This window comes from Euphorbia lathyris, chromosome 6 (genome assembly GCF_963576675.1).
Source record: "Euphorbia lathyris chromosome 6, ddEupLath1.1, whole genome shotgun sequence".
Taxonomy (NCBI): Eukaryota; Viridiplantae; Streptophyta; class Magnoliopsida; order Malpighiales; family Euphorbiaceae; genus Euphorbia; species Euphorbia lathyris.
The window spans coordinates 5462447-5471494 of NC_088915.1; the positions used below are offsets into that span (position 1 = coordinate 5462447).

The 9048-nt window shown below is 29.7% G+C and overlaps 1 long non-coding RNA gene across 1 annotated transcript; it reads right to left on the minus strand.

Annotated features, from left to right (window-relative positions):
• Nucleotides 1-2158: 2158 nt before the first annotated feature.
• On the minus strand, nucleotides 2159-5127 carry LOC136231980 (uncharacterized). Its single transcript, XR_010690210.1, has 2 exons — nucleotides 5027-5127; nucleotides 2159-2891 (listed from the first exon to the last, which is right to left on the minus strand). It is a non-coding gene; the product is annotated as an uncharacterized lncRNA (long non-coding RNA).
• Nucleotides 5128-9048: the final 3921 nt, after the last annotated feature.

Below are 9048 nucleotides of genomic sequence, written 5' to 3' on the forward strand. Positions count from 1 at the left end.
CATTGGTTTGTTCACTCCATTGAGTAGTATTGTAATTTGGATTTTCAAATAGTACAATATTTTGTTGTGTTGTGAAAGAAAACATTCGATTGTTCTCCTATATGAGTTCCTTCAAATTGAAAGTTGAAATTAAAATTTTTAGGATTCAACTGATGTGGAGATTGATGCATACTTGATTCATCAAGTGGACTGCTGAAAATTGGTCCTAGACCATCCCAAAATGTTATTGGGTCAATTGGGCCCCTGCCTCCCGTGTAGACTGTGGATCTGAGTCCCATATAGTTTGTGGAATTATTTGCTCTACATGTGGGTGAACTCCCTCCTATGTAGATTGGGTAATTGCCTCCTCCGCAGTTTGAGAATAAAGATCATACATCCTTCGAGTAGGTATTTATTAAATGCCTATTGGTGTTGGAAGTTATGAAATTTTCTCATGTCATGACAATATATTTCGTTTCCTTCTTGTTTCGGCTTCCGACTCAATCATACACGAAATTTACAAGGATGGTGGAGCAGGTTGTGGTTGATATGTATTATCCAGACAATACTCTTCATTCAATCTAGCTAACATGCTGGCTGTCATAGCTCCCACAGAATGTTAGATTTATTGTATTTACAACCCGTTCACCGTTCACAAAATATATGGATGAACCCGGTAAAATTTCAAACTTAAAATGTTTTGAATATTTTAAATAATATTCTAACATATTACGTTTATAAATGTAAAAGATGATAGTATTATTTTGCAATGTCAAAGAACATTGGGATTCAAGGCATTTCGTAACATAGATCCAAAGATTGAAGAATATCTAAAATCATCTGGATTTAGTTGTATTACTAGTGTTGGCGGTATGTCAATTGACCAAACTTTAATCACTGCACTAGTTGAAAGATGGCGTCCAGAAACGCACACTTTTCACCTCACTGTCGGGGAAGCAGCTCCGACATTACAAGACGTGGAAGTAATAACAGGGTTAAAAGTTGATGGTGTGGCCGTTAGTTGTGGTGAAACCTCTCTAGATTGGAAACAATATTGTCAAGATTTTTTAGGACGAGTGCCTCCTGGTGGTGAGTTAATTAGTGCACAATTAAAACTTAGTTAGTTGAAACTTACTAGTGCACAATTAAAACTTACTAGATTTCAAAGTTGTCTTTCAACTAACTAAGTTTTAATTGTGCACCAATTAACTCACTAGTAGGAGACACTCGTCCTAAAAAAATCTTGACAATATTGTTTCCAATCTAGAGAGGCTTCACCACAACTAACGACCACACCATCAACTTTTAACCCTGTTATTACTTCCACGTCTTGTAATGTCGGAGCTGCTTCCCCGACAGTGAGGTGAAAAGTGTGCGTTTCTAGACGCCATCTTTCAACTGGTACAATGATTAAAGTTTGGTCAATTGACATACCGCAAACACTAGTAATACAACTAAATCCAAATGATTTTAGATATTCCTCAATCCTTGAATCTATATTACGAAATGCCTTGAATCCTGATGCTCTTTGACATCGCAAAACAACACCATCATCTCATACATTTATAGACGTAATATGTTAGAATATTATTCAAAATATTCAAAACATTTAGTAACACTAATATGTTAAGTTTGAAATTTTACCGGGTTCATCCATATATTTTGTGAACGGTGAACGAGTTGTAGATACAATAAATCTACATTTTGTGGATGAGATTGTATAACTTGTTCAGCTCTTCTTCCATATGTCATTGTCTCTTAAGAGTTCAGATACATAATAAATCATAGTAAAATTTGATCAGTATAATATTTTGACTAATTATAATGGTAAATAATTACACAGTAAAATACGTGAAAACCAAATATTTACCTAAGTATAATCATACCTATATATAACTAAAAAAAACCATTTACATTCTAAAATCCCCACAAAATAAAATATAGGGAAAAGTACAAAAATAAACTTTGTGGTTTGACCCATTTTCGAACTGCACCCCTGTGGTTTAAAAGTTTGCAAGTTGGTACCATGAACTTCATTCCGTTAGCAAACATATACCAAATTGACTAACGGTGTTAAAAGTCAAAAGGAAAAGAGTTAATTTGGTCCTTATATTTATTTATTTTATAAATTAACCTTTATTATTATCTAATTATCATAAACAAACCCCAAAATTAAAAATAAGAATCAAAAACACCATCTTCTTTCTCTCTCTACTTTTATTAATTTTTATCTCGCTAAAATTAATTAAACATGAGAGTCTAGCTTTACAAACAAGAGTTTAATCTCAACCAACATGATCAAAGATTAACCATAATGAAGTCTCCAAGAGCACCAATAGGAGTTTTCCCCCTGCCCAGCTTCAAAGTAAAAAACCAACATAGCAATCATAGCAATTCTAGCATGTTTTATCCCGGAAAGTTTCAATCTATCAAACATATCTTCATCAGCAATATAAACACCATTTTTAATTTCACATGCAAATCCCAATGGATTGAAAAATTTCCCACCAGGATAACATTGTTCACCTGTTGCATTTGCGAAATTCTCCGATGTTCTTGACCATGGTGTTGCCCATTCAATTGATTGAGAATCGACCCATCTTTTGCTTTCAACCCATCCCATCAGAAGAAGTTGTGTGCCTAAATAGAGTGTCGATGGAGAACGGTGCGATTGCGCCTGGATCGGCGCCGGCTTCAAACCAAGGGATGCCGGTCCAGGCTTGGCCGATGAAGATTCCGAGAACTGCTTCCATGGCCGATGAAGAGTAACTATCGCTCCAGTCGCGGCCGGTTGTCTGATACTAACGTTAGTCACAGTTCTGGCACCCGCTGCCGTCGGCGGGAGTAGTTGCTTACACATTCAAAAACATCGCATCCGCTTCCTGGAGGTGAAGGTCTGGTCTGTGATGAAGCTGATGAATCCAAACCGGCCATTGACAGGACAATAAGAAAAACGATTTATGCTTTTTTTCTTAATATAAATATATAATAAAGAAAGAAATTATTTAATTTGAGATTATTAAAAACTGTTTATGGATTTTGTTTTTGGTTTTGTTAAAAATTGATTATATTGGAAACAAGGAAAAAGAAAAAGATTAAAATTATAGAAAAACAAAAGAGAAGAGTGCAAAAAAGAAAAAAATAAATAAATTGAAGAGAAGTGGAGAAGACGGTGTAATTGATTTTTATTTTTTATTTTGGAGTTTGTTTGTGGTAAATAGATAATAAGGGGAGTTAATTTATAAAATAAATTAAATATAAGGATCAAATTAACTCTTTTCCTTTTGACTTTTAACACCGTTAGTCAATTTGGTATATATTTGCTAACGGAATGAAGTTCATGATGCCAACTTGCAAACTTTTAAACCACAAGGGTGCAGTTCGAAAATGGGCCAAACCACAAGGTTTATTTTTGTACTTTTCCCTAAAATATATTTAACTAAAAAAATTATAACTAAATATATAACTAAAAAAACTATTTACATACTAAAAAAACCAAATATATTTAACTAACACATTTATTAATTAAAAATATATTTAACTACAAACCAAATATATTTAACTAACCCATTTATTAACTAAAAATATAATTACCTAAAATTATTTAACTACATAGATAAATTATACAACTGTAAAAATAAAAATAAATTACATTTATCCTTTTGATGTTCTTCACACTAAAATTATAGAAACATAATAGACAAAATAAATTAACAATATCATTTACTTAATATAAAATTAACTTCATAAAAAATATGTTAGCATTTATAATTATCAAAGGTTAATTGTTAATTTGAGGTTATAGGTTTGTAACAAAATATGAAGAATAAAGAGAGCAAGATTGAGGGGTGGGTTTAGAAGGTTATGTTTTATAGTGGGATTTTATAATAATTATGTCTAATTACGGGGTGCAAAGGAGTAATTTTCCACATTTGTTTTTGTGGGTTGTTAAATACCGTCCCCATTTGGATTTTTTTGCATTTCTCATAATTTTGATAAAAAACTGAAAATTCTCTCTTCAAAATCATAAACCTGAACAACAATAATTGAAATTATGAAAATAATTGATGTGTGACAACCCGAACCCCGAAAATGGATGCTTACAAGTCGGAAACATTAAAATTTACATTTTTTTTATCAAAGAACTCATGAAAATAGTATATATTTTTTATGACGATTTTACATTTTTCGTTACAAAAAATTAGAGAATTTGCATTTTTTTGTCACAAAAAATTGCACAATTTAGTATTTTTTTGTCACTAAAACTTTTACGATTTTGCACCTGCCAAAATTTGGCCTAAACGGATGCCGCATCCTTTTAGGCCAAATTTTAGCCAATTCTCTAAACAAAAATTACGTTTTGAAAAAAATTATGAAAATGGCAAAATCATCCAAATGGGGACGGTAAATAGTAAAACACTTGTTTTTTTCCTTCTAACCCGATTATCGGTTTCAGAAAAACCGGTTATTTGTTAACCAGTCTCTTGACCATGGTTTTCTTAGAAATTGGGGTCATTATGTTAAAAGAAAAAGACTAAATTTAATTTTAACGTTTTTGGTAAAACACTGATTTAGTTTTACTGCATTAAATGATTCAAATTTAACCCTAATATTTAAAAAAAAAATATCGATTTACTGAAATTTTGAAAAACATGTTTCAAACCAAATATATTTAACTAAGGTGCTGTTTGATAAAACTGAAAATTAAGTGCTGAAAAAATAAGTACTAAATTTTAAGTGCTGAATATTATAAGTGCTGAAAATATTGAATGATTTAATTTTTAAAAAAATATTAGTTGATAATGTTTAACTTAAAATGATAAGTTAAATATTTTGACTTATCAAAATAAGTGGTTTTTAACTTAATTAACTAATTTAAGTGGTGAAAAAACAACCGTTATCAAACGCACTTAAATTAAATAAGTGCTTAACATTTTAATTTAAACAATTAAGTGGTTTATCAAACAACTCGTTTACTAAGTAAATACATAATTATCCAAAAATATATAAAATTATACAATTATAAAAATTAAATTAAATTACATACCTTGTTTTTAAGAAGATGCTTTGATGTTCTTCCTAGAAACATAATAAGCAAAATAAATTAATAATATGAAGAAGAGAGTAAGAAGGAAGAGAGGAAGATTGAGGGGTGGGATTAGAAACTTATGTTTTACAGTATATAAATAGATAGAGAGATGGGGTTTTATTACAATTATGTTTAATTACAGGGTGCAAAAGAGTAATTTTCTACCATTGAGTACTGACACCGGTTATTTTAAAACCGGTGTCAGAGAGACCGGTTATCTATTAACCGGTCTCATGGCTATCTTTATTTCCTTACCCAGAGCATCGGGCAGACCATTCACCACCAATTATTCATGGGTAAATTACACATATAGCACTAAAGTTTATCCATTTTAATATTATGGCCATAAAATTTCAAATTCTTAACGGTAAGGTCACTTAACTTTACACTTTTTAACACAAGTGGTCACTCAACGCCTCAAAACGACCGTTAGTAAAAAATTTAAAAAGTTAATGATATTCTAGGAAATTTTAATTCTTAAAAGTTTTCGTTTTGAGGTCATTTATATGTTGTTTGTTTAGAAGAAGAGATTGAATTTTATAGAGAAAACTCCAAAAATGTGATTTTTGAAATAAAAAATGTGGTTTCATTGTAAATGTCGTTCTAAACAACTTTAATTCTTGAATTTTTTTTTTTTTTGAGATTGTTAACGTTCATTTGGAAAAGTTAGTTAAAATGTGTTAAAAAATATAAAGTTCAGTGATCATACTGTTAGGAATTGAATTTCAATGACCACAATATTAAAATAGGTAAAGTTTAAGCCATGGTTGTAATTTACCTCACAATTATTCAACAAGCTTTTATATTTACAATTACAAATAATGTTTAAAAATGGTTAACGATACCAACTATATAGATACCGATTTGCAAAAATGTAAAATTACAGAGATTTTATTAAAAATCAACCCTAAATTATACAATTATAAAGATTGAGGGATGGGGTTAGAAACTTATGTTTAATTATAATAGAGGTTGTTGACACTAAAATCATAAAAATATAATAAAAAAATAGATTAATAATACGAAAAAGAGAGCAAGATTGATGGATGGGGTTAAAAACTTATGTTTTACAGTATATAAATAGATAGATAGATGGGGTTTTATTATAATTATGTTTAATTAAGGGGTGCAAAAGAGTAATTTTCTACAATTGAGTACTGACACCGGTTATTGTGAATAACCGGTGTCAGAGAAACCGGTTATCCATTAACCGGTCTCTTGGTTATCTTTATTTCTTTACTCAGAGCATTGGGCAGACGGTAAAGTTCACCACCACCAATAATTCATGGGTAAATACTGAACTTTAATTTTTAATGATATGACCCTAAAATTTACATTTTTTAATACTCTATTCAATTTTAATTAGCTTTTCAAAATTACACGTCAAAATAAAAATATTCAAGAATTAAAGTTGTTCAGAACGAGATTGGTTTCATTTTTTATTTTTCAATATCACTTTTTTTTAGCTTTCCGTCTCTAAAAATTCACACTCATTCCTAACCAAACAACACTTAAATTACCTTAAAACAAAAAAATTCAAAAATTAAAGTTTATTAGAATATCATTAAATCTTTGAATTTTTTTATTTTGAGATCATCAATGGTCGTTTTGAGACGTTGAATGTCTACTAGTGTTAAAAAGTGTAAAATTCAGTTGTCATTCTTTAAGAATTAAAGTTCACTAACCATAATGTTAAAATGAGTAAAGTTCAGTGACCATAAGTGTAAGTTACCCGAAAAAAAGTGGGATAAAGGTATTTTTCTCCTACAATTATTCGGGTTAAACACACAAATGGGGTTAATTATAGAAATAATTCTTAATTTAAGGATAATTAAAAATTATTTTCTCATAAAGGGCTATTTTTAATCCTTAGTTAAAAGTAGTCCCATTATGGGGCTTCAGCCACCGCAATGGAAAAAAAAAAGGTAATTTGTCTAATCTCGTTACAAAGTTGTATAATAATATTGCTTAATTATATGAAAAATTAATATATTAAATAAATTAAAATATTTTAATTTTACTTCCGTTTATTCTATTTAGGGATAAAGTATAAAAATACCCTTAACATTTGCAAGTAGGATCAATTTTATCCCTAACGTTTAAAGTGATACAATTTTACTCCTAACGTTGACAGTCAATAGTAATATTACCCCTAACATTGGCAAGTTTGGTCAATTTCAGACATAATTATGAAACACAGAATTTTGTTCCTTATTCTGCACAAATTGCATATGATAGGTCATTAGACCCTATCCTTGTGTGCCAACATAATTATAAAAGTGAGGAGCGTGTGTTTGGAGTCCAATATGTTGATTGATCCACGTGTCTCCAAACACTCTTCTGAATACCATCCCAGTAATGCTAAGATCTTTGACTTTGGTTAAGCTTCAGTTGAGACTGACCATTATCATTATCTTGAATGGGCCAATACCCATCTGAGGTATTCGGATCATGATGGGCCTTCTTAATAAAAACTCAAATGATTTGATACTATATTAGGGATAATGTACAAAAATATTCTTAAAGTTTGCAGTCATGAGCAATTTTATCTCTAACGCCTAAAATTGTGCAATTTTACCTATAATGTTGTCAGCCAAGAGAGAATTTAGCCATAATGTTGGCAGATTGTGCCAATTTCAGACATTATTATAAAACACAGGTATTTTGTTTCTTATTCTGCACCAACTGCATATCAGTTCGTTTTAAAAAAAAAAATCACATTTTCTATGATTGGAGATTAATATTTATAAATTCCGCGAAATATTTTTAATTTTTTTTGTCCAACTCGTACAATACACAATATATTTTTTAATTTTTTAATTTTTTTCACGTTAGACCATATGTTTATGATTTGTTACTAATGAATAATAAAATGACTCACATGTAAAGTGTAGATGATAAGATTCATGACCGAGAAGACATTTTGATGAATTATTTTTCAAATTGATCGAAGTTGACAAGGTTATGGGTCAAATTGCTCTTCGCTGTCAACATTAAGGGTAAAATTACACCGTTTTAGACGTTAGGGGTAAAATTACTGCTAACTGTAAACATCAGGGGTATTTTTTGCACCTTATCCCTATTTGCAAACTTTTAAATAACAAGTATTGTGCTTACAGACCGGCCAAACCATAAGTGTATTACTTTTTCAAGCAGCATACAATACACATTATACATATAACTTACTTATTTGCAACCGAGTGATTAATTGAATGCGTTTTAAAAAGATTGAATGAGCTTTTAAAACATTTTAAGTAAATTGAGGGGATGAATTAAGTTTTTTTGTTTGGATAATTTTAGGTACGAAAATGATTAATTGTTTTTTAGAAACAATTTTATGTTTAATGTCATAAATAGTATAAGTTGAAATGATTTCAAACATTATAAACAAACCGGTTTAAAAAACAATAATTTTGCAATTTCTGAATAGGTCTTGGCGATATAATTAGGGTGTACAAACCAAACACCGACCCAAACCAATTTAATTCGGTTTTTCGATTCGGTTTTTTTGATATTTCGGTTTGGTGTCGGTCTTATTTTTTGGCGCATTTTTGTATCCGGTTCGGTTTGATGAAAAATATAAAAAAACCGAACCGTACCGAATTACACATATTTTATATTATTATATATATATATATATATACACACGTATATTTGAATTTACAAGTTTAATTTTTTTTATTGTTGTTGAAATAATGAGTTGATATAAATATATTTTGAACAAATTTCAATTTTTTTTTTATTGTTGAAGTAAATTTAATAATAAAATATAATAATTTTTATTTATTGTTTATAGTTTTTTAATTAAATTCGATTCGTTCGGTTTAAAACCAAACCGAATATTTCGGTTTTATATGTTATTCGGTTCGGTATCGGTGTGAATTATTTTAGTAATTTCGATATTCGGTTTTTTCAGTTCGGTTCAGTTTTGAACCGATACACACCCTAGATGTAATGCTTTTAAATTCAATATAATATTT